Here is a 24,893-nt window from a genome sequence, read left to right on the forward strand (position 1 = left end):
TGAGAAACAGCTGCAGAGGTGTCTGTTGATCCTCTAGGTCAGTGGTTCCCAAAGTATGGGTCAAGACCCCCTGGGGGGTCGTGAGACACTGTGAGATGCCTCCTAAAAACAACACAATTTTTTGAAATAATTTAACATTGCATATTTGACCCATTATTGTGAAAACACATTTAAAAAAAAGTATTCCAATTTAAAATGAAACTAATGTCATCAATTCAGATTCATGCAGAGATGAAATTGATGAAACCTTAAATGTAAGTTTGTATAAATGCATCAATGTAGGTGTCTGTTGCTCTCTAGGAATAAATACCCCCCCCCCACACACACACACACACACACACACACACACACACACACACACACACACACACACACACACACACACACACACACACACACACACACACACACACACACACACGCGCACACACACACACACACACACACACACACACACACACACACACATCACCTGCGTGTGTTATAATTAAATGTTGTACGTCCACTCAGTCCTTCAGTTTAAACATGGAGATGACTTGTGTTCTTCTACTATCCATTCTTACCATGAATTACTAAAATATGGAGAGTGGGGGTCCCGTGCTGAAATATTTGAAAACCCCTGCTCTAGGTGAATGTGTGCGTGTGTGAAAGAGAAAGAGATATTTGTTTGTGTGTGTGTGTGTGTGTGTGTGTGTGTGTGTGTGTGTGTGTGTGTGTGTGTGTGTGTGTGTGTGTGTGCGCGCGCGCGCGTGTGTGTGTGTTCCTATACACAAAGCATAATAATGGCAATATGACCACATTTTGTTCGACTAACTTTGAAAACTAATTTTGAACGCCAACATATCAAAATGTATTTAATTTAGGCAACATATATTTTGATTGAATAAATAATAAATAAAGCTGTACGGTTACGTCGTCCTTGAGTTTTTTTACAGTCCATTTTTTTTTTTTTTTTTTTTAGCTCGTGAGGATCCTGTCAGAATAAAATCAGGGTGGAAAAAACACACCTCATTAACCGGATGTCTTACTATGCGCTCGCGCTGCTCTTGCTCTCCGCCGTCACCTGTCACAGTCAGGGCACACAGTTCAAAGTCACGGCTGACCCCCCCACCCTCTCCAATCCACAACAACCACCCGTACCGATCCTTCATGTAGGCTGCTCGCACACACACACACACACACACACACACTCACACACACACTCACACACTCACACACTCACGCAGTCGCTGTTGCGCACACGCGCAAGCCGGCACACCGGTAGAGACGTCAGGATTGGACGCAGCAGGGGATCCCCAGCATTCCGTTTCTGCCTCGCTTGGCGTATCATCATCTTTTACCGGGAGGAGATGAGCTGGCTCACTCTCGCAGAGGGCAGCAGTAACAGAGGACGCTCTCGGATCTCCGTTTCACCGGAGCGCGCTCTCTCGCTCCTTCTCCCTCCCTCTCTCTCTCTCTCTCTCCATCTTCACGTCTCGGGCTGCAGAGACTGTTTCCCCCCCGCGTATGCCGGGCGGCCGGGACAGCGCGAGAAGAAAGCGCAGAGCAAAGGGGAAAAGGTGTTTCACCTGCTGAGCGGTTTATTTCCGGATAGAAAAGGACGCTTTGGGATGAAAATCGATATTATTCGTTGAGCTCTGTAAGTTTCATTGTAGTTTTGAAGACGGACGAGAAGCGAGCGTTTCATCTTTCTTCAACAACGGTTCATTTCGCGTGCGCTGCTCTGACAGCCGCGCGCGCCGAGCTGCCTTGGACTCCTCGAGCCTTTCCTCTTTTTTTTTTTCTTTGCTCCAACAATACAAAAAAAAAAAATCGATTAATTTTTAAAGTACTAACAGTGTTTTGAAAGGAGGAAACTCGCCTTTTTTTTTCTTTCTTAAGACTTCCGCTCATCAAAGCGGTTAGAAAGTAAAGTAGAACCGACGGACGTTGAGAACATGGAGCTCTGAGTGCGCTTTTCTTGTTTTTATTTCCTTTTGCTCGGAGCAACATAAAGGTTGAAGTTGAAAATCCGAACAAGTGGGAGTTTGTTTTGTCGGAGGAAAGTGGAAGAAAACAACACAACAAGCGGCTACAGACGGAGGTCGTAAACTAGCAGAGGAGGATCCCCCCCCCCAGCATCGGGACGCACAGGTAGGACAGACCTCACTGACAATAAATCTGTAGGAAAAAAAAGGAAAAGAAACAGAAGCAGACATTTAGAATAAAACAAACAAAAATATTTGAATATCTGAGCAGCACACCGGGGTGACTCTGTGTTGTTTCCACGACAGATGCCATCCTCTCCGGTATAAAATGGCAGGTCAGCGCTGCTCCACATGTCGATACGCATCACACACCATGTTCAGAGAGCGCCTCAATGTAATCCTCCGCGATTCATTTAGGCACCAATAAAAACGAGCAATCACCACGTGTTTATACAATTCTAACTTTTCTAATTGGTCCTCCTTATATTAACCCTTAAACTGTGCAACAACATGAGCGAGTGAGCAATGTTACCGGATTTAAAAGTTGATTTTAATTTAAACATGTCGGCGTTTTCTGCGATGTATACCCCGTAAGAGGGCCTGTGTCATGAATATTAAGAAAAAAGCCTCTGATTTGGATTTAATAAGCTTATTATAATTGCTGTTAGGGCAGCGAGAGTTAAATTGACTGTTTTTCTGAATGGAAATCATGGCGATCTGCAGGCTACGTTCTTGAAATTTGTCGATGCAACACAGTTCATGACGCGTTTTAGAGGCAGTTTATAGAGACAGATTACAGCGCAATGTTTGGCAGAGATGAAGTCGATTGTTTTCACTTGGGAATGTTTGATATCTGAGTGTATGTATGGAGGGAGATTGAAACGTCAGATAAGAGGAGGGGGAAGAAAATAAAATAAAAAAATCCCAAATTCAATAATTTAGCCTTGGCAACACATGCAAATCAAAGTGAATGCCAGTGTGTCTTTTTGTGCATGCACGAACACCGTATCGCCAAGATTTCTAACACAATTTCTATCCTGATGAAATAAACTCTCAGCCTGCTTTTTGGGAAGATATTCTCATGATTTTATAAATGCACTTTTAAACCATCCTGCTGTAAAGAGGAGTGAGCTTTATCCTCCTGCATACAGTGGCAATTTATAGTGAATGAAATAATGTGAAAATGAAATGTGTCAACTTTTAAGAGTTTGTGCATGTAATGTAACCACTGACACATAATATAATATATAATATAATTAGAGTTGTTGGGGTTTAACCTCCATCCTGGTATCGATTTCAAACAGGAGCCCACTTTGAAATAGGATTACTGGCTAGGATTACTTAATGCCTGAACTAAATTTGCAGTAATAAACCTTGTTCCAGAAATGTCTTGTCTTGTGAGTGTGTGTGGAAGTGTGTGTGTGGAAGTGTGTGTGTGTGTGTGTGTGTGTGTGTGTGTGTGTGTGTGTGTGTGTGTGTGTGTGTGTGTGTGTGTGTGTGGGGGGGTGTGGGGGGGTGTGGGTGTGTGTGTGTGTGAGCGTGAGCCAGCAAGGTATGCACTGAGAGGCTTCTCTCTTGGCGTACTCTCTTCTGCAATGTTGGGTAGTTAAGTAAATTTCCGCCCTTGCCCAACAGGTTTTTGAGAACACTTTTCTGTAAATATTTCCTCCATTTCATCTTTTTCTGTCACTTGACTTGTGGACGTATGCACAGCGGCTGTGGGAAACGCTTTGACCTCGTATTCCCGGGTACTGTTTGCCGTTTGGTCTCGCCTTCTCTTCTTCTGAAACATTAACGCACGTCCTTGGTATCTCCACCTTCCCTCTGTGTGCAGGTACAGAAGATATTAGTACGCACTTTGGTGATCATTTTTAATCAATGTGAAATTTCCTGTAAAATCTTGACTTCAGTGTGCAGGAATTGAGATTAAATTGCAGCATAGTGCTCAGAAATGAGAGTGTAGAATACTGTGCTGCACTGTTGTTGCTTTCAGCGGAGCTCTGTGAAGGTGACAAGTGTGTTTACTTTGAGCTAATCCTCTTTTAAAAGGTCTGACCTTTTTCATTAAAATACATCTTTTATCACTTTGTTGTTTTGATGCTTTTCAGCGCTCTCTGCATCCAACTGTCTGATGTCATTGATAGAAAGGTTTCAATGAAAGAGAGTGGAGACGATACGTTGTGTCATCATTTCATGCTCGTGATGAGAAGTGAGGAAATGTCGTGCTCTGTTGGATGTGGAGGCATATACAGTATATATACAGTATATTTATTCTGCAGTGTAATTTTGTAACAAACAGTTGCTTCCTCTGATGATGATTTAAAAAAAAAAAAAAGTTCTCAAGATTTTTTATAAAAAGAGCTGTGAACGAAGCTCATTTCAATTTCCCAGTCTCAGGTAGCGTCTTCCAATCGCTTCTTTTGTCAAAACCACAGTTCAAAATCTCCCGAAAATTGTTTTTTTTTATCAAAAATGATGACTAAAATCAACAAATCAGTGCATTTCAGAAGCTTCAACGAACAAACCCTTTATGTTATTGCTTAATAAATCACATAAATGATTCAGGGATTACAAAAAATTGTTGTCAAATGACTTTCTTTCAGTCAGCTGATTGATCAAATCACAAATCTCTGAAGCTCTTGATTTGTGTTTATTATTGACATTGCTGCTTGTGTGAAACAGGCTATTTATTGACATCATTTCGAAGCAGTGATGTCAACATGGCGATAATTATTCAAAATCTAGAATGTCCATTTAATCAAATTGTTTGGACATGTGTCGATGCATCTCACAAACTAATGTGATTTTTTTTAGCTTCTGTTCTCGCCGATCTTTTATAAACCGCAGCGTCTGCACACAAAGGAACAACTCACTGTCGTCAGGTGAAGTTATTTTAGGTTAAAGAAGCATCAGCTGAAGTACAGAGAGAGACGGTGCTTGTTTAAATCTGAACTAGGAGGAGTCAAACCTGCCTTTGAAAAGCGTCTGAATAGAAGCTGGGTAATGTTTGCGTCGACTCTGTAGCTCAGCAGCAGCAGCGCTCTGTCCTCCATGCTGTTAGCTTCACAGATGGCTCAGGCTGCGTCCTCATTAAACACCAACGAAGAAGAAGAGTTATTTTAAAATACTGTACGTGCATTTGGAGATTATTTCTTTGTTTCAGCAGTAAAAAGTCTAGATGATATTTTACATAACTCAACGGTTTGTCCTGGTTTCTCTCTTCACTGATGTTTTTTTCTCAGATATGTTGAAGTGCAGCTCAGTCAAAAACACCGCAAGCATCGGCAACTAAAGCGAACGACTATCACTATTAATTATTTTCAGTGCATCATACAGCGTGAACTTCTACAAATCAGGACACTCCAGAAAAATAGACATATAGATGTTCTAAATATATCAAGCTGCTTATTGTGACATCTCATCCTGTTTGCCTTACAAACAGTTAAAAACATCTTTACAAATATACACAAACAGAAACAAGAGACACAGCACCTGCATCATCCTGCGTGTGATTGCAGGCGATGTTAAATGTTTTCATGTTATTCTGTCAGCAGAGACAAAATTTATATATATCTATTTTTTTATTTTTTAGAATCCGCTGACTTGAGGTGACACTGCTTTGATTTAAAGATGGATTTAAAGATTCATGAGATTTTTAGTGAAAATTACATTTTTATTTTCGCAAGATTTAAAATAAAAAAAAAAGGATTTAAAAATGATTTTAGTCTCTGTATGTTGTTAAAGATCAGAAGTGTGAGTGTGTTTCTCACTGAATGAGTGGCAGGTTATTTTACCTGTGTGTGTGTGTGTGTGTGTGTGTTTGTGTGTGTGTGTGTGTGTGTGTGTGTGTGTGTGTGTGTGTGTGTGTGTGTGTGTGTGGGTTTTTCTACACACAAAGCATAATAATGACACTATGACCACATTTTATTCAACACACCGTGATGAGCTGATTGAATGTGTGTGTGTGTATCAAAATGCTGTAGAAAGGACTTGAAAGTGGGCTTTGTGTGTCCATGTTGTATGTAGGAGGTTGGCTGTACTCAGTGTGTGTTTGTGTGTGTGTGTGTGTGTGTGTGTGTGTGTGTGTGTGTGTGTGTGTGTGTGTGTGTGTGTGTGTCTTTTTGTGTGTTTAATAACTACCATGAGAGCCCTCAAACTGAAGATTCATCCGCATTGCACACACTATGTGTGTGTGTGTGTGTGTGTGTGTGTGTGTGTGTGTGTGTGTGTGTGTGTGTGTGTGTGTGCGCGCGTGTGTGTGTGTGTATTATCCAGGGAGTGCTCAGACTGAGGATCCAGCTGATGAAAGCTACCTGGCGCTTCATAAATGAACCTTTTGTCCAACAGTGGAGCCTGTGTGTGTGTGTGTGTGTGTGTGTGTGTGTGTGTGTGTGTGTGTCTAGTAGATGTGTATTTCTTTAATTTTCTCTGGATATCAGCAGAAAGAAAATGTTTTGTTCGGAGTTTAGTACATGCTACTGTGTTTTTAATTCTTGAGAATGTATTTTCTGTTTTGTAGCTGAGTGTTGAAATTGTTGCAAAAAGTAAAATTTATATTTAACGTTTAACGTTTAAACTAATATTTTCCATACTTTAAAGTTACACAGAAGACAAACAGAGGCAGCGCCATGTTCTCTCCATCTATATTTCATATCCACGTTATGCAGCCTGCAGCACGGCGCAGGACGTGGACCTGTTTCAGGACCTGCAGGCTGTCTCAGCGTTCTCAGTGTTCTCATGTTACTCCTTCGAGTTAATGTGTTCAAAATGGACTCTTGTCATTTAATCTGGTTTACAAGTCATATCTTAGAATTGTATTCATCACTTAATTATGTTAATAAGTTGTGAGTTTTATCTCAGAGTAATTGGTATTTAAAAGTGTGCACCCTTTGCGGCTTCTGTTCCTCCTGGGCTTCCGTAGATCTTTCTGTCCGTCTTCAGGGTGCAGTGTTCACATCACTGAGGGAGCAGAGATGCAGAAAACAGAGACCAGAAGGAAGTTCAAGTTGTTTCATTGTCTTCCTCAGGAGCAAATATATCGATGCATATCGTGAAGTTTACAATAACTACATTCATGTGTATGCCTTAGAGATTCTCACAAGGTCAGAGAAATAAATTATTTGTGTACATCTATAGATGATGGAAAGCCAGTCTGCACTCTAGTTATTTGAAATAATGCATAGTTTTGTTTAAGCTTGTTTCACAAAGTCATTCAGGGTCATGGAAACAAACCGGCAGAAATCATTTCAACGCAATCTGACAACCTGCACCTACGAAAACTGAACTTTCTGCAGACTTATTTTTCTTACTTTAATTGGTTTTGTGACTATATCAAAGTGTAGAATAAATATATTTTTCTCCTTTTTCCTCTGTAATTGTATTGCTTTGTTTGATAGCGGTTTTCTGACGGAGCCTTAAAAAACCTTAAATTCACTTTCTTTAAATTTAAGGTCATAAAATGTCTTTAAATTTGAGATGACTTTGAGACATGAATGTTAGATCAAGTCTACACTGTAATGATTCACACTGTTTACGTCGGGGGTACGGATACTTTCACAAACTGTGAACACAAGAGAGTTGAAGGAGAAAACGGGGAAATGCAAGTTCAAGGACATTTCACTGGAAGATGAAAAATACAGGAAATGATTGGCAGAGGTGGTCAATCAATAATTAGGATGCATTTGTCAAACTTTGGAGAATGAGAATCAAAGCGGTTCAGTCCCACGTTAAATCTAAAAAGGATGGACACTACGCGGTGCAATAATGGAATTCATTTTCTTTGTTTGGATCTACAAAATCTTCCAAAAATGTTTTGATTCAAGAAAAGTGTGCAGAAACCCCGTGTAGAATTTAAAGGGAAACACAAGTTTACCGACGTCACTTTGTTACAACTTTAAAATATGTATTAGATATTTTAAAAAATTGCTCGTTGTTGCCAAGGAAACAGTGATGCCACGACATAAATAACACTGTTGTGAGTAAGTTGGGTACAGTTGGGTATCCTCTCGATGAGGATAAAGAGGATGATGGCAGGGACTTTTTAACCCTGTGAAATGTGACCGACAGCGGGCAGACGTGAAACGGCCGCAGGAGAGCGGTCTTCACTTAATCCCCTTTGAATTCATCTCTAATCAAACTGAAGAGCAAGAGGATCGCTCACATCGCTCTGCATCTCAGTTTGAGTTTGGTTCAGATTGAAGAGATACTAACAGTTAGAAATATTTAAAGTAATGACGTCATGACGTAAACACAGCAGAGTGATGGAGATGAAAGGGTTAATCAGCAGAGGTGGGACTGGACTCTGTTCTCTGCTGCTTTACTTTACTCACATGCTCGACGTGTTCAAATATTCACTTTGATTACGAGAACACATAGTACGTTTTTGTTTTTTTATAAAAATGTCACTTCATTATTATGACAGAATTCATTTTTCTCTCTCGCGCTAATTTAGAACTTTATTCTGAAATCTCAGAGAATCTTCATGCTGCTTTTTCTAAGAGATTTGAGTTGTTCTTGCAAAATATTTTTATAGAAAATAATGAAGTTTCTACTCTTAAAAACGGAATGCTTCGCAAACATTTGAGTTTTTCTGAAACATCTCTGAACACATATACATTCCGAGAATACTCAAGTGGTTTTCTTCTACACCTTTGTTCACAGATATTTCATATTTTTATTTTTATTTTGTACTTCCAGATATAGTTCAGTTTTTAAATGTACATTTCAATTATTTCTGTGTATGTGAGTTTATTTAGACGATCTTTCGTTTGTATTCTGTAACTCAGATATTTTTCCAGTTTTTATTTATAGCACTTAAATCTCTGGGAATATTCAAGCAGCTTTTCTTCTTAGACATTTGACATTTTCTTGCACATTTTTTACAGAAATATTTAAGACCTTTACTTTTTTAATGTTTTTTTAAATGATGTATGATTGCATAATTTCAACTCAGAGAGTATTAAAGTTGTTTTCTTGTGAATTTAACGCTCTGTTCTCTGAAATAATTTTCATTGTCACATTTTTGTGACTTTGCAGTTCTTTCCTCTACATGTGATTTCATTTGTAGTAAATTTACAAGTTTTTACTGCAGATTTTTGTTTGTATGCAGCTTTCTCAGAGATTATTCAAGCAGTTGTTGAGGCGGCTGTGGCTCAGTGGTACTCAGTGGTCAGTCGTCTCTCAAATGGAAGGTTGAGGGTTCAATCCCCAGCTCCTGTTAGAACATGTCCACTCTGTCCTTGGGCAGGACACTGAACCCCGAGTTGCTACTTCGTCAGCGAGTACTGAATGTGGACGAATGGGATTAGTTAATGGTGATGGTCACGTTACATAGCAGCCTCGGCCATCAGTGTGTGAATGTGTCGGTGTGACCTGCGGTGTGAAAGTGCTTTGAGGAGTCAGGAGACTATTTTGGGAGGGCCTATTCACTGGACCTTTCAGGGTCCCAGCCATTTCTGCGGACGCTCCTGCAGTGATTAAAAAAAAACAAAAAACAAGCCCACTAACATTTTTCTCTTTTGAACATTTACAGAAGAACATGAAGCTCTGAAATAATTGCACATGAACTGATTTGAAGACATGAGCGCTGCACAAACTGCTGCAGTTGCGGGGTGACTCATGTGAAAAAATAAATAAATCAGTTTTTAGATCTTCTTTTAACGAGTCATGCTCGACTGTGACGTAAGGATGAGCTCACCTCCTCTCCCTGTGATCTACACCCCCTCGTGTTCGTCCCTTTTAATGTTCCCTCTCTGACTTCACTCCACAGCTCTCCTCTGGGAGAAGCTTCCTTCCATACCCAGAGATTTTATATTGCTCCAGTAACTCCAGTCAAATGCTCCCTATGCACAGGTTTAAGTCATAGTGCCCAAAGGTGGATCATACACGCCTTCAATAAACAAGCAATATGTTCAGAAATGTCTCTTTTATCTGACAGCAGCTAAGATTAATTTGTAATATTTACTCCTTTCGCAGCTTGTCTCTTTCTTCTGTGTAAACAGTTTAGGCACCACACGTCTTCATCTCAGAATTGTTGTCCAAGAATCAGAATCAGAAATACTTGATTTATCCCTGGGGAGAACATTTGAGTGATGCTGTTGCTTGTATGCAGAATTTAAGCACAAGATATATAAAACATGTCAGAAATATGTCCAACATGGTGGGCAGCAGTATAGCTCAGTTTGTAGGGACTTCTGTGGCCGGTTCAAGTCGGTGCAGACCAAAGTGTAGAAGTTGGTCTGGTTGCTTGAGAGTTTCAAGGTCACTTCTGGAGTTCTACAGGGAGGCCCTTGAGCGTTAACAAAATCATAATCTCTGGTGCGCTGGTGGCGCAGTGGTCAGAGCGTGCGCCCCATGTATGGAGGCTGCAGTCCTCCAAGCGGAAGGTCCAGGTTCAAATCCAACCTGTGGCTCCCTTCCCGCTTGTCATTCCCTACTCTCTTTCTGCCTGATTTCCAACTCTATTCACTGTCCTATCTCTCTAATAAAGGCACAAAATGCACCAAAAAAAACCTGTAATCTTTGGTTGCGTTTGGGCTGTTTGTTTGTACACATGACAACGCCATTTTTGATGCCTGACAATGCAAAGATTTAGAGAATGGTTTTCCAAATTGCAAACTTAAAAAAAACAGTAATGTCTCCATCGTCATGGAAATTCTCAATATGCTTCTGAAAACAGAGACTTTTCACACATGTGCATAATGCTTTCAGTCAATAGCCATGCGAGAGTAGGTGAACTACCACAACAATGGCAGATTCCCGAGTTCTTTATGTGACGACTGCATGACTCCCAGTAAAACCTTTTTTGAAATTGACTCTCTTTGTAGTCCCTTTGAAGTCGCCATGTTTGTAGTTTAAACCTCACCTCTCTGTAGAATGAAGAGTATGTAGGCCCACCCGTGTTGTTCCATTACACAGTCACAGCGTCAACTCCTGGCCTGGCATGTAAACTACAGCGTTTTACGTTGTTTTTTTTGTTTGTTTTTTTTGGGATCAGTGTGTATGTCCGGTATGTTTGAAATATATTATGTTTTTTTTACCTTTCATATTGTATTTTTTTATACATCAACATGAAGTCAACAGGCTTGGTCTATAGTTAAACCTTGCATGTATTTATTTTTATTTTTGTCTTTTGATGAAAAAAATACATAAATACTTTGGAGTTTTGGAGTTTGAACTTTTGATAGATTTTTGGAAAAGCTCTGAATGTATTTGATTTTTTGTGCTCTTGGATTAGCATGTAACACGTGAACGCACCGGAACTCAACAATGTCAGTGCTTTAATGTAATCAGCCATCCAGCAAAGAAGCACACAGCCAAAATGTGTGTGTGTGTGTGTGTGTGTGTGTGTGTGTGTGTGTGTGTGTGTGTGTGTGTGTGTGTGTGTGTGTGTGTGTGTACGTGTGTTTACAAGGGTTTTCGAAGGTCAATGCCACCCTGCACTGAACGAGGGGGCTTGTAGCTGACTGACTGGTTACATTAACATTTCTACACACACACACACACACACACACACACACACACACACACACACACACACACACACACACACACACACACACACATGCCGGGGCTGGTGGTGTGCTGGTTGATGACATTAGAGCGTGCTCGTTGGTGCTCAGTCAGGCTGAAACTCTCGGATGTGTTGGTTCTGTGTGAACTCTCCGCTCGGCGACTCTGGGACTCGTGAGGATCAGAGAACACAGGAAGTGAAGAATCCGCGTGAACAAACATGTTTGTGTGTTAACGTGTACAGCAGGGAACACTTCTGTGTGTCGTCAACATTTCCTACCTTTGACTCTTTCAGCCACGTCCCTCTTTCATCCTCTGTGGGTCTCTTCCTCCACTGCGCCTCCGCCTCTTTAATCTGAACATCAGACACGCTGCTGTCGTCTCCGTCCTTGACTGAAGAGCACATTTCAAGATAATTAAATAATTCTCACTTTGAGTGTAAAGAAAATCAACATAAAACATGACAAATTAAAGTATAAAAAAGTCTTAATGAAATCAAATGAAAGTGTTGTGAATTAAAGTTTATTTTGAGATTTATATTTTATGTTCCTTTTGTTATGCGTCCATTCAAACCAGATTTAGTTGGATACACTTTGATTTTAATATCAACTAATAAGAATCCTTTGCTGTCACCATTGTGTGTGTATATAAGAAAAAGAGTTTAAAAAAAAAAAATCAATAAATAACCTTGAAAAGCAGTCATCTATAGGGAGCTTATATAAGACTCACGTCCCTCTCTGATGAAATACGTGTTTTTATTGATCGTTCAGTCACTGTAAAAAATGTTTTAAAACACAGCTCGGCAAATCATTCAGAATAACATCACTGCCAAGATGATTTGGTATCTGATGCAAAAAAAATATAATCAAAAATAGTTTTTCTGTTCATGATGAAATTTTCTGTTTTTGTTTAAAAAATTTTTTTTTAAATCAGAGATTCTTACGCGTTAACAAATTTTTTATTTATTTATTTTTTGTATAATTTTCACTGACCAAAAGAAATGAAATTCCTCAAAAGGCAGGTATGATGTGCTCCCCATGTATGGAGGCAATAGCCTTCAGCCCAGCGGCCGTGGGTTCGAATCCGACCTATAGGCCCTTTGCTGCATGTCGTCCCCCACTCTCTCCTCCTAACACATCCTGTCTCTCTTCAGCTGTGCTATCTAATAAAGGCAAAAAGAAAAAAAAATATCTTCAAAACAAAATTTAAAAAAAAACCACGAATGATCTCCATTATTTCACTGATGGAAAGCATCAAAAAGTGCAGAAGCTTGGGAACAACTTTAATTCGTCAGCTGTATTTTTAACCTAAAGCTGCAGAGAGAGAAAGAGTCTAAACTATAAAAATACATCAGCAGTGTTGCGGTTCCAAAATTCTTCCATTTTATTTGTGCAATTGAGACAGTGTGAAGAAGATCGCTTGCAATTTTTAGTGATGTCAAACAAGAAATTAGCCAACATTTGGTGACTACAGGACTTTTTTTGTTGTTGCCATGGTTGCCAAACATGCAATGATATTGTGAGATTTTAACTAAGATTAGCTGAAATTGACACTGTGCTTTCATTTGAAGCAATCTGAGTTAAAGAAAAACAACCAAGAGAAGGATGAACCATGTGAAAAATGGATGAACAGATAGTGGCCTCAGATGCTGCAGCAGAGAAGAAGCTGCTGCTGCTGGTAGAGTGTGTGCAGCCACAGGAGGGCAGAGCACCGACTCCAGCTGGATGCAGGAGGACACCGAGCTGTTTGGTTAAAAAAAACAAAAACATACTGCCATAGTGTCCAGGGGTCAAAGAGACAGAGCACGCAGGGAGACAACAGGATTAAAACTGCACACTAACGCATTAAATGAATGAAGAAGAATGGGTTGTGGTTCAGAAAAGCAGCAGCTTTTTTTTTTTTTTTACAAAGGTGGCATCTACCTTAATTAATCACCAACTTAATGCACTTCCCTTTCGAGCTAAGTGACCCCAATCAAACACACCCACGATGTTTCCTGACCAGCGGGTGCACTCGGGGTCTGGCATTGACTTGTTCACTCGGTGTCCTTGTCATGACTTCAGCACTCTCTCAGTTTGGAACAGTTTGAAAAGAGGGGACAGAGAGACGCAAACAGACGGCTATATTCTGCATGTTTGTTTAATCGGGCTGGGTATTTCCCACAACCCCACGATACGATATGTATCACGATACAGAGGTAAGATACGACACATATTGTGACTTTGTTCTTGGATGCTGGAGACATTGTGTTTCGTTACATCCGACTGTCCATCCTTTTGTGTTAACATCTCAGGGACATGCAAAGAAAATCTCTTAATTTATTGCTTAAAAAAAGCCTCCTGGCTTCAACTGATGGACTGCCGTAGTGTTGGAGGCTCTGACCAATGAGAGAGTACCCAGCATACAGTCACCACAAGGACTTTGCCTGTACTTGCCTCATGTCCTAATGTTTCACTAGAACACATTATGACTCTAAGTGTCTTGTTATGAAGCTGAGAGCCTGTTTTTACTGTACATAATAATGCGCCTCATTAGCGTCTGCTCAAAGGTGGACGCTCTAGCAAACTCATTAGAGCCTCAGCTGATACATATTTATTTTAAACCAAAAGGTCAAAACCTTTTATTTGTAAGAATACTGCACATTTCTATCCTTTAAATCTCAGCCTTATGTCTCACCATCAAACTTTATGTAGTCTGTTTGTTGTCCTTTATGTGCCAGAGATGTAAAGTAATTACACATGATGAATATTAGCTTAAACAGTGTTGATTTAAAGTCCTTTCACGTTTATGTTTTTCTTTTTTCGGTGTCTATTTTAGACACTGAAAAGGTCTCACATAGAGCAAAGATTCCTTTGGCAACTTCCATCAGAATCTGAACGTATTCGGTTTCAAGATTTTATTATTTGATTTGTATTGGTATGCAAATCCAAAGAGTACCATCACAATAATATCTAAAAATTTGACTGGGAAATCAGTATCCTTAAAACCATCATGATGAGGCTGTGTAAGTTGCAGGGGATTGTTGAAGTGGTGACTTTCAGCGAGTTTGATTTTGTCTTACGTTGATTTAAATCTTAGGAACTAGTTTTGTGATGCATTTGATTTTCTAGAAGAATCTATTGTATTTTTATAAACTCCATCACTTTCTGTCTCAATTACACTTATAACAAATTTGAATATAATGTATTTGGTGAAGACAACAGGCATTGGCACAAACAAATCCCAAAGGGGTGTTCACTAAGAATATCTCCAAAAACTTGGGCAGAAATTGCGCCTGGTATCTGCACCTTTTCAAGACGTAATTCACAAATGATGTTGTGCTCATCATTTTATAGCGCAAACAAGCCCATAGAATTGTTCTGTGTCATGCAGTTTGTTCTTGTTTTGCGTCTGAACGTGGGGGGTTAGCTGTCAGCTTCTGCTCTCTCTTCTGCGCATTCTCAGCCCGACAGAGCTCGATTCTGTCCACATGGCGAGGATTGATTTAACCTCTGATTCTTAAAAAACTGTTATGGCAGTGTAACATTTATAGATTTATTTAGAAATCATTTATTTTCAAAACATGAAGAGGGGAGTTCTCATTGGTGGAAAGTTTGCGTGTGACATTCCTTATAAATAGTGCGGTGCAGTTACCACCAACTCTCAGTAGACAGTAAATGTTTCACACTAACTGCATGTGGCTTTTAGCACCATTCTCGGTGGATTAGGTTTTCTTTGCAATGAGTCTCTTTTACAAAGAAGTACACTTTTACCCCAAATGTATATTCAATGGCTGATTTACAATAGTGCAACGACCATCAACGCACAGAGACGCTGTTTGCTCTGCAGCCCAGTTAGGGGAGCATTTAACCCTTTCATGTGAAGGCGGTATGTTTTCATCTCTCTGGACAGGTTTAGGTGTTCAAACCTTTTGGAAATCAGGCCCAGAGAGTTTGGTTCTTCCACACATACACATAGAAGTGGTGTGTGTTCATGTTACAGATGAGCTCAAGTCAGTCAGAATACAGACTCTGTCCTGTATCATCCCCAGTCTGCTGTGAGGAGGTCTGCATTCAGCCAGCTGTGAATGAACAGTCCTCATATAGGTTAGAGGTTTATCAAAAGTAAATGTTTATCTTCTGAGTGGTGCTGTGATTTATCTGCTGCAGTTTTCCAGTTTAGAACCTGACCTGAAAAAATAACAACCTGTTTATTATCGCCTTCTTCCTTGTCCTCTCTCTTGGGCTTTGTATTTTCTCCAGGAACAGGTTCTTTCATGATGTCGATGCTCAATAATAGTTTATTTTCATGTCTTGTCCTTGGAAAATAAATCAGAACGAATGAAGTTAATCCAAACATCTGTGCTAATTTGAATCCTCCATGTGATAGAAAAGGACTCCCCTGATCATAGGGGAGATCATAGAGACCACATCCACTCAAATGTTTCAATCGCCTCCACTCAGTAAGAGAGACTCTTTTTCTACGCACTGAATGTTTCTCCTCCAGTTTTACATAAAACGGGCAGAGAGACACCAAAACATTGTGCAGCCAGTAACCTGCACCGCTACACCACATCTGATTAACCTTTAGCTTCAGTCCAGTGACTCGGTAAAATCACCGGACTGAAACATAATTTGTTTTTTGTTGTTGTTATTCCGTGTGAGAGTGTTGTGTCTTCTGTTTATGCCTCATTTTGCCAGATTCATGATTTCAAAGCAGCAGCCACTCTCAGACCTGTCACAAGGACACCGTGATTGCTTCATCACCCTCATTTTGTCGACTTCCTCAATCAAGGGCATTTCAGCCAACATGAGAAATGTTCAGACAAACAGAAAACAAAATACATCTATTACTCCCCTGGTTCATATGAGACCGGATTTCTTGTTTTCTAAACCAAGACGATGACAGAGCCAACAACAGTCTTCTTATTTAAGCTTGTGATTCTCCCCTCATGGTGTCTGACTGCTCTGGGAAAAAGATCCGTCAAAATCTTAGATTTTTCAATACTTTTCAATGTCACATTTTACAACAATGCAACCTCTGTTATTTTAATCATCGGTATAATCGAAAAGGGCAGAAGCTTTCAAAAAATCAGTTGCTCTGTCCGTCACTTCTGCGTCTTTCTTTGTTTCTTTTTAACCTCATGTCATGCACTAGGAGACCCCCCCAGCCCCCCTCCCATCTTATAGGCAACGTCTCCCTCTGTGAGGTGAAAATGTGAACAACCAGATCAGAAAGATTTCAGCGACAGTTCTCGCAAAATTCTCTACAAAGTTTGAAAATGTGAAATGCCTTTAGACAGGTAATTTATAAGACTAAAAAAAAACAGTATCCTTAGACTTGTATTTTTGTTGCCATGGTATCCAAACAGGTATCTATATTGTTTTATTTCTTCTCTGGTATCATATTTAAGCAGAAAACATCTGATATTGTAACAACCATACTGCTTGAATCCAAACAGTCCTCTGGTGCTTCATTTCAGCCCAGTTTCATATTCTTCTGCACACAGCTGTGATACTTCATGAGTTCTCTTCACATTTCATCACATTTCTTTTTGACATTTTAGAAGTTTTGCTGAGTTTTATAGCTTCTGTGCAGCTGGGTTCATTCTGATAAAAAAAAAAAAGAAAAGCTTGGATAGAAACATGGCTTTGTTTGTCTTAGTGCAAAATCTAACATCCCTTCTGCATGAATTTACGGTCTGCAGATATATATTTTTTTTTATTACATTTGTTCAGCAGTTTTTCAGACATGATAAGTAGAATAAATCTTTGTGCAGCAGAGCGAGGAGGAGGGGAACATTGTTGCTCAAATGATTTGGCCTAGATGCAGGCCAAACATAACAGCACCGCTGTGGGCACTTATTTTATCAGACATATGCAAATTATTCCACCATGTTTAAACTCTAATAATTGCACAAAGTAAAAACTAAAGTACTCCCTGCTAAAATGTTGTGTTTTTTTTTCTTCTTTTCAGCACTGTGTTGGGTCCTGAACAACTCTGATGCTTTGACGTAAGACTCCCCTCTGCTCACACCTGCCAACACAGGTAACGATGCATGAGTGCACACACACATGCACTCACACCCACGCTCACACATACATGTGCTATTTCTGCTGCAAGGGCTGTATGTGAGCTTCAGCTGCCAAATAGGCCAGTGTGCTTGTATCTGTGTGTGTGTGTGTGTGTGTGTGTGTGTGTGTGTGTGTGTGTGTGTGTGTGTGTGTGTGTGTGTGTGTGTGTGTGTGTGTGTGTGTGTGTGTGTGTGTGTGTGTGTGTGTGTGTGTGTGTGTGTGTGTGTGATAGCTCACAGCCCATTCGGTCCAGAGGACAACTGGCTGAGTTTAGCTCTTTGGACCGTGTTGGCTCTCGTTTGTTGCACAGGGAGTTGGTGGAACTCCCAGGAAGAGGCGTATTAAGCCATAAACACCCAACACACACACACGCGCACACACACACACACAGAGTCGGAGCACATTATTCAATTTTCATTTCATTCATGCTTTACTCTGTCAGTCGGCTCAAAGCTGCAGCTTATCACCAGCGTCCTGCACACACAGCGCAGGGAGGAGGTGGACGTCTGAAAAATTTGATAAAATTGAGTTTTTGTTTGTTTCGTTTTTTTTGCGTCCTCGGTTTTATTTGCACATTTTTTCGGTTGAGAGTCAGTGGCCATTACTGAAGCACATGTGAGAGGAAATTTTAGTTTATGATATCAACCAAGGCAAAAGCCTACACCTGCTGGGTCAGTGCATACACCTTTTTAGTGGACTTAAAATTGCAATGATTACAACTTTTTTGATCTTAAAATATTAAAGAAAAAAAAAAGAAAACATTTTAGTCCACTAGATGGTGCTGATTTATTCTCTTGACAGGAAATATTGATTGCTTGATATAAAAAAAAATGGAGGGCATTGTTTTTTACAACTCATGTTCTAATGGTTGATATGACTTTATGACTCTGAGGTGCTGAGGAGGCGACACTTTTTACGCAGGCTGCATTGTTCAAACAGCTGTATACCTGTAAGGTAGTCCTGTGCCCCTTTACCTTAAGCTGAGTCAGTTGATTGTTCGTCCGGTCAGACACTTGTGACGTTACTTGCTTGATGCTTTTCCAGCTAAATCATCATCCTCAATGTTCAGAAACAGACACTTCAAACATGCAAAGACAGAGCCGAAAAGCAAGATGATGGTGAAGCATTCGCTTAATTTATAAAGATTTGCGTAGGTGACAAACAGTCGACATGAAGCACCTTCTAGATGACCCTAACAGACAGAACTTAAATGGCAAAGTGAGTGACCTTTTGTTCTCCGGATCGTTGTTTGAGATAGCAGATTGTAAATTCTGTAATGGAAGTCTGTAAAGAGGTGAAACATTAGGTAATGCTTTATTTAAAGGGGTAGGCATATGACTGACCATGACACTGTCATCACCATGCCACCTGCCGTTAACATGAAGGAGGCTTTATTAATGTTTGTGAATGTGGTCGGTCAAATATGTCCCCTTTAATGAATAGCTTACATTGTTTAGGATGTCTTTGTTATGACAACTTGACATTCACCAAGAAAAAAAAAAACCTGCCAGTGGCCAAGGTTTCCAAATACTTCAACATTGGATGGTAACAAAGGTGAATTGTTTCCAGTATTCTCTGCAGGCCTCAGCTTCTATTGTTGTCGTTCTGTTTTCTCCTTAAAGCAGGGTATCAAGGGGGTAAATTAAAACGTCTTGAATTTAATATTTTGAAATGACGGCCTTAAAGTCTTTAATTGGTTTGAAAATCTTAAATTTAATTGTCTTATGGTCTTGCATAGGATTAGTAACAGCCAAATGTGGCACGTGTATTGTGTCCGTTTAAATATACTGATTGAGAACTTATTGTATGTTAGAATTACAACTGATCCATTTATCGTTACATTGCCGGTCGGTGTTTTCCCATACGTCCTGCCGTCACTTCTACATCTATATGGGCGACAATAGTGATGACCTACATCCATGCTAAAAATCTTAATGACAATGAAGGATATCATCAGAACAGATTAGTGAGTAACAAAAGCAGCAGTGATAAAACAAAAAGCTCTTATGTGAAGAACATGTTTTATTCCCCACCACAGAAACTGTAAATACAGTGGATTTTTTTTTCTTCATCTGTTGAACTAAAAAATATCAAGTGGCCTCTCCTTTTTCGTTCTTCCTGTCTCTCCTACCCCTCCCCCCCTTCTGTTGCTCTTTTTTTTCCGACAGCTCCTCCGGTTATAAAAACCACCGTGATGTATGATGTTGTCTCACCAAAACACTAAAAAGTCCCACAGCGATTTAAACACACACACGGGGACGTCGGAATAATGTCCACATCCACAGTTTTTGTGTTTGTTCGATCTTCTCTTCTCTCCCACTTCAGTCCCATGAGGGCAGGTTGGCATTTTCAACTGGACAACAAACACACACAGTCACACACATGCATACACAGACACGAGCACAAAAATGTATAGCACACAATCTGACATAGAAAGGAAATATGTAAGCACTAACTAACCCAATTGTGTGAGTTTAATGCAGAAGTTGTACCACTTTTTATGCCTCACAGAAGGGATTTACCAATGCACAGCGATACAATTAAATGAAAACAAGGGACGATTCAAATCCATGAGAGAAAACTAACTAGCACAGGACGCTATCTGCTTTTGGCTTTGAGTTGGTCGCCAGCAGCTGAAGAAGAGAGGCGTACAGACATGGCGGGAGAGAGAGTTTGAGGTTGAGAACGAGGTGAACGGACCAGACAAAAACAGTGCAAATATTACAAGTGACTGATGAACGACACAAAAAACAAAACCAATATGATGCAGCACGCAAAACAGCTCCATGTTGAAAAGCTCAAGGCTCTAAAAATAAAACAAGATAGATAAGATAAATAAGAAATTATTTTTTGCATTTTTATTTTCAGAGAATTTAAATAAATTGATCATATTTATTTATAAACTGACTCTGATCTAATATCTTCCATAAAAATTAGATGACATTGTGAACCCAGCATCGTGATACAGGTAAATTCTTAATTATGAAACAGCCATTAGCTCCCTGTTGGACCTTCACTCTCTTGTCTGTCTGATGTTATTGAACGTGAAGCATCCTCTGATAATGACAGAGAAAGAGAGAGGAGACATTCACGAGTAATGAGTCCCTCCTGTAGATGATTGAGACGCGACCTCTCTGCTCTAATTGAAGCCATTATAGTATATTTTATATACAAATATATTCCCCCCTTCCCAGTCCCAGGGACACTGTCATTTAGTGGGAGTAGTGATTGTCGGTGGAGGCATTCATGCAGCATGTCTAGCTTTTCACTTTGTGACCTTCGCTTGTACTTTCCTATCTGACATAAAGAGGTCTGTACATGTAACTGTTACTAACAGAATCCCAAGGAACTAGGTCACAGGTTTCCTTTTTCTTCAGAAGTTATTGACTGCACCTGTGATGTTCTCCCTCAGCTGATGGGTGATGATAATCAGCTGGGCTGGGATGCTTGTAGATATAAGGAGTTTCCCTGCTCACTTGGTTGTTGGTCTCCAAAGAGTCGACACCCAAGAAGTAATTTTAGGCTGTTTTCTTGAGATCTTTGCCTTTTTATTTTGTATCCCCTGAGTTACTTACTGTTGTACCTCTTGTTTTATTGGTTGTGTATTATTACGGTTGATGCATTGATTACTTTGTTTACATTACTGTGAGACGAACAGAAAGCAGACATACTTAATAAGACCATAACTGCCAATTTCCACACAATGGAAATCTCTGCCACTCAATGATCCTGTTTCCACAGCAAGCGCCTTCAGGTCTATTTTCAACAGAGCCTGCTGCAGCCACCAACCTCAAGCTGAACATCATAGATCCACCAGGACAAGAAGTCAGACAATTAAACGCACAGAGAATCCGGTCAATTTCAAAATAAAACACATTATTCAGCTCCTAATTGTCCTTTTCCAACACTTTATCAACATTACGTCATAACAGGCTCCAGGCGAACAACAAATCATCCTCAAAAAGACAAAGCAAAATGTTGTTTGCAAGGTTTTCTCTTCATTCCTGCGTGATCTTGTAGGTCTCCTGTGAGGTGTGTACAGCAGCTGCTCATGGCTGCTCTCACGCTCCAGAAATGGACCCAGTGGGGGAATGTGCGCACCATCCGATGGAGCAAAACCATGACACTGACGGAACGCAGCGCACACGGACTGTGTGGATATTGGCAGTAAGAAGCTTCAACACGGGAAAACACACCCATCATGAAGCTGCTCTGAACGCTGAGATGAAGCTATGAATTCTGATGTGTGTGTAGGCAGTGCGGGACAGGCTTCAAAAGCTGCGTTTTTGCTAATGCATCTCCTAATACTCATTTACGCCTGATCAGGTGGAACATCTACATAAAATCTGGTCAATGACTGTAATTGAGATTTTCTGGAACACTTGTTGTGAAGCCTTCTCCGCTCTGCAGCCATGTTTACCGGCTCTGACTTCTGTAATGGATGTTCCATTGGGAGGAATAGTTGAAAGAGGAGTGTATGTGGGTGTAATGTGTATATCAGTGTCCCGTCCTTTGTTTACCTGAGTACAGGGACACAAATTACTGTCAGCCTACGATGATGTGGCACTAAACGAGCGGAGGATCCTGAAAGCTGCTGAACCTTTGGTGAGAGGTGTAGACAAGAGTGTAGGATGAGGTTTAAGTCGGGAACAGTTATATAGCTAATAGTCTGAAATTCAACATCCTGTCTGACGCAGATTATGTTTCAACAATGTGCAGTTCACAGTCTAGAGCTCATTTCAACACCATAAATAGACATGCAGCATTTCTGTTAACGTCATTAATGCAGAAGCCTTCAGAACAGTGTGAAGGTGAACAGACTAGAAATCATCCAATTAACGTTGAAGTCAGAACTGGACATCTATAATCTGCTTCAACAATATATGGTCAGGACAGGGAAATGAATCAAACTAGAGGCTTAGAAATACTGCAAATATCTAGGTTACATAAATCAGTTATATGGCTGACTGTCAAGAACCATTTCTAACCGGGGCGGCTGTGGATTAGTGTCTCTCGTCCCTTAAACAGAAGGTTAGAGGTTCGATCCCCAGCACCTGCAGTTACATTTCGGATGTATCCTTGGGCAAGACACTTAACCCCAAATTGCTCCCGCTGCTTCAACGGCGGGGTATAGTGTGTATTAGTTGATAATGATGGTCACTTTACAAAAAAAACGTCTGCTATCAGTGTTTGAATGTGTGCGCTGCGGTGTAAAAGCTCTTTGAGTCGTCAGAAGATTAGAAAAGTATCCACAAGTAACCAATGTTTTCAGGAAATGTTTGTAGTGAAAAAAATCTTGCAAAAAGGAAGAAAGAGTTTATCTGGATTAACCCTCTTCTAACTTGTGAAAGATGAGCGCAATAACAAAATGGAGAGTTTCCAGAGTGAGTATATCTTTTTTCTGTGTTTTTTATGACCAAACAGCATGAACCATAAAACACACGGCCAAGTTTTAAACGGTTTCCTTAACCCGAGGCTCTTCCCTTAGTGTGTATTTCAGATTGAGATCAAATTTCTAAAGGTACACCATAACCTTATAATTTACTTTCTCTCTGTTCCCCCCTGTCTTATGACCCGGAGGTTGTCCCAGAGCGAGCGTAAAGACAATCAAGCAGCTTTAAGTGGAGGGAGGGGGTTCCTATGAGACCATAAAGAGCAATAAAATGTCCAGGAAGTGTAGGAGGAAAAATGAAGGCGTCCTTTTGTAAGCTGTTAATCAAAGCCTCCTTTCTTCCTCCTTCTGTTTTTCACGTTACTTCAAGTCTTATCCAATACTTATATTAGAATTATCTCAAAACTTAAATGTAAAAGTGAGCTGCAACCTTCTGGGACTGTGAAAAACAACTGCATTTCCTTGAGTGTTCACTAGAGGCTGGCATCTCCAGTGGGTCACTCCATAGAGCCCCTTGTTCAAATGTCCGTCTTTTACCAAAAACAGGCGTTGTCTCTTTAGCTAATTTATTTTTCTGTCTGTTGATGACAACTGTACGGGTGGATTTTTTTCTACAGCTGACCTGTTGACTTTATACAGCAGTGAAGCTTAAAGTGATTGAAGTTGCTTGACAGCCCTAGAGAGAACCATCATCTTTTGCTTACTCACTTTGCTACCAAAGTTTGGTATGGAGAGTTTATTGTATCCATCGAAAGTCAACTAATCAATAAATCAGACAGAGACAACGGAACAAAATAAACGTTAGGCTGCGGTTAGCTTACTTTATTTGTAAGAACAGCATTTTTTATAGTGCAAGAACCTTCTCCTTATTCTTTGCAAGCGGTGGATGCCGTCTTCCTGTATCAAAAAATGCCAAAAAATAATTTCAGAGTGAGGATGCCATGTTGGATTTGACGCCAGGCTCAACCTGAGCTCGCCAGCGTTGCTTCAGATAGCTTTATTTAGTTTATGCTGGTTCTCTCATCTCACATGTCAACTCCTGACACTCTTCATCAACTCCTCCTCCTGCTTCTCCATCCATAATTGAAAATCTTAGCCTCTGCTACATTGTTATACAGTAGGCTATATCTCCTTTATGTTGCCATTGTTTTGCAGGTTATCTAAGCCATTTCATTCTCATCCAAAATAGTTACTTCTTGGTCTAAAGAAAACAAGATGAAGTCGACAAAAATCTTAAAGCTGAGGCCACATGATTGGTCATAAATCTAATCAGTAATCTACCTCCATTTGTGAAATGTGAACAAATCCAAACCGCCTTCCCTTTTAATGGACCCATCCTAACATCTCATTCACAGCTTTGAGCAAGTTGCTATCTGTCTGTGTGACACCGAGACACTAAGAGAAAAAATAGCAGTTAAAGGTTCCTGCACATATGCAGCCCCTTCAGTTTAACACACTTTGATTGGAGCGGTCTGTTTCTCTCCATCTGTGTGTGTATGAATGTGTGAGAGTGGTTCACTGGTTCAGAACTCTAGACCAGGTGGTGAAATCTGAGCATGAAAGTGAATCAGGTCAACACAAACATATGGTGGCCAGATGAAATATAAAAAGTTACATCCTGACAGGAGATACGCTGTAATGCCTTGTTTCTTTTTGCATATTTTTTTTTATTCCCTGAAGTCATGCACTTTAGTAGCTGTTGAAATTACAGGGAGTGCACACAGTAATATGAACACCTGTGCACAGAAGAGCGGTCTGATTCCAGAGCGCTGTAAACAATACAAGAAGCTAAGTGCAGCAGGAGCTCTGTATCTGAGAGTGTACAGTATATGTGTGTCAGAATGATCAGCTTTATGTTATTTTAATATCTGGGCTGCTCCCTAAAGACTGGCTCCAATTTGAGGTCTGATTCCTCCTTCCAGACAATCGCAGGGGTCTTCCCGACTTGAGGCTTGGAACTGATTACCTTCC

At 40.2% G+C, this 24,893-nt stretch overlaps 1 protein-coding gene across 3 annotated transcripts in view; it reads left to right on the forward strand.

Moving 5' to 3' along the window:
• The first annotated feature begins 1,276 nt into the window (after positions 1-1,276).
• LOC109986898 (teneurin-3) overlaps positions 1,277-24,893 on the forward strand; it is a 319,906-nt gene continuing 296,289 nt past the window's right edge. For 2 of the 3 annotated variants that reach the window (XM_065954777.1, XM_065954784.1), the window contains exons 1-2: positions 1,278-2,133; positions 17,433-17,504. The gene's annotated coding sequence lies outside the window, so the exon portion shown is untranslated. Of the gene's footprint in view, positions 2,134-17,432; positions 17,505-24,893 lie in introns of all 3 variants that reach the window. The other variant, XM_065954775.1, reaches the window with a different exon arrangement.

The sequence above is a fragment of the Labrus bergylta genome, chromosome 1 (assembly GCF_963930695.1).
Source record: "Labrus bergylta chromosome 1, fLabBer1.1, whole genome shotgun sequence".
NCBI lineage: Eukaryota > Metazoa > Chordata > Actinopteri > Labriformes > Labridae > Labrus > Labrus bergylta.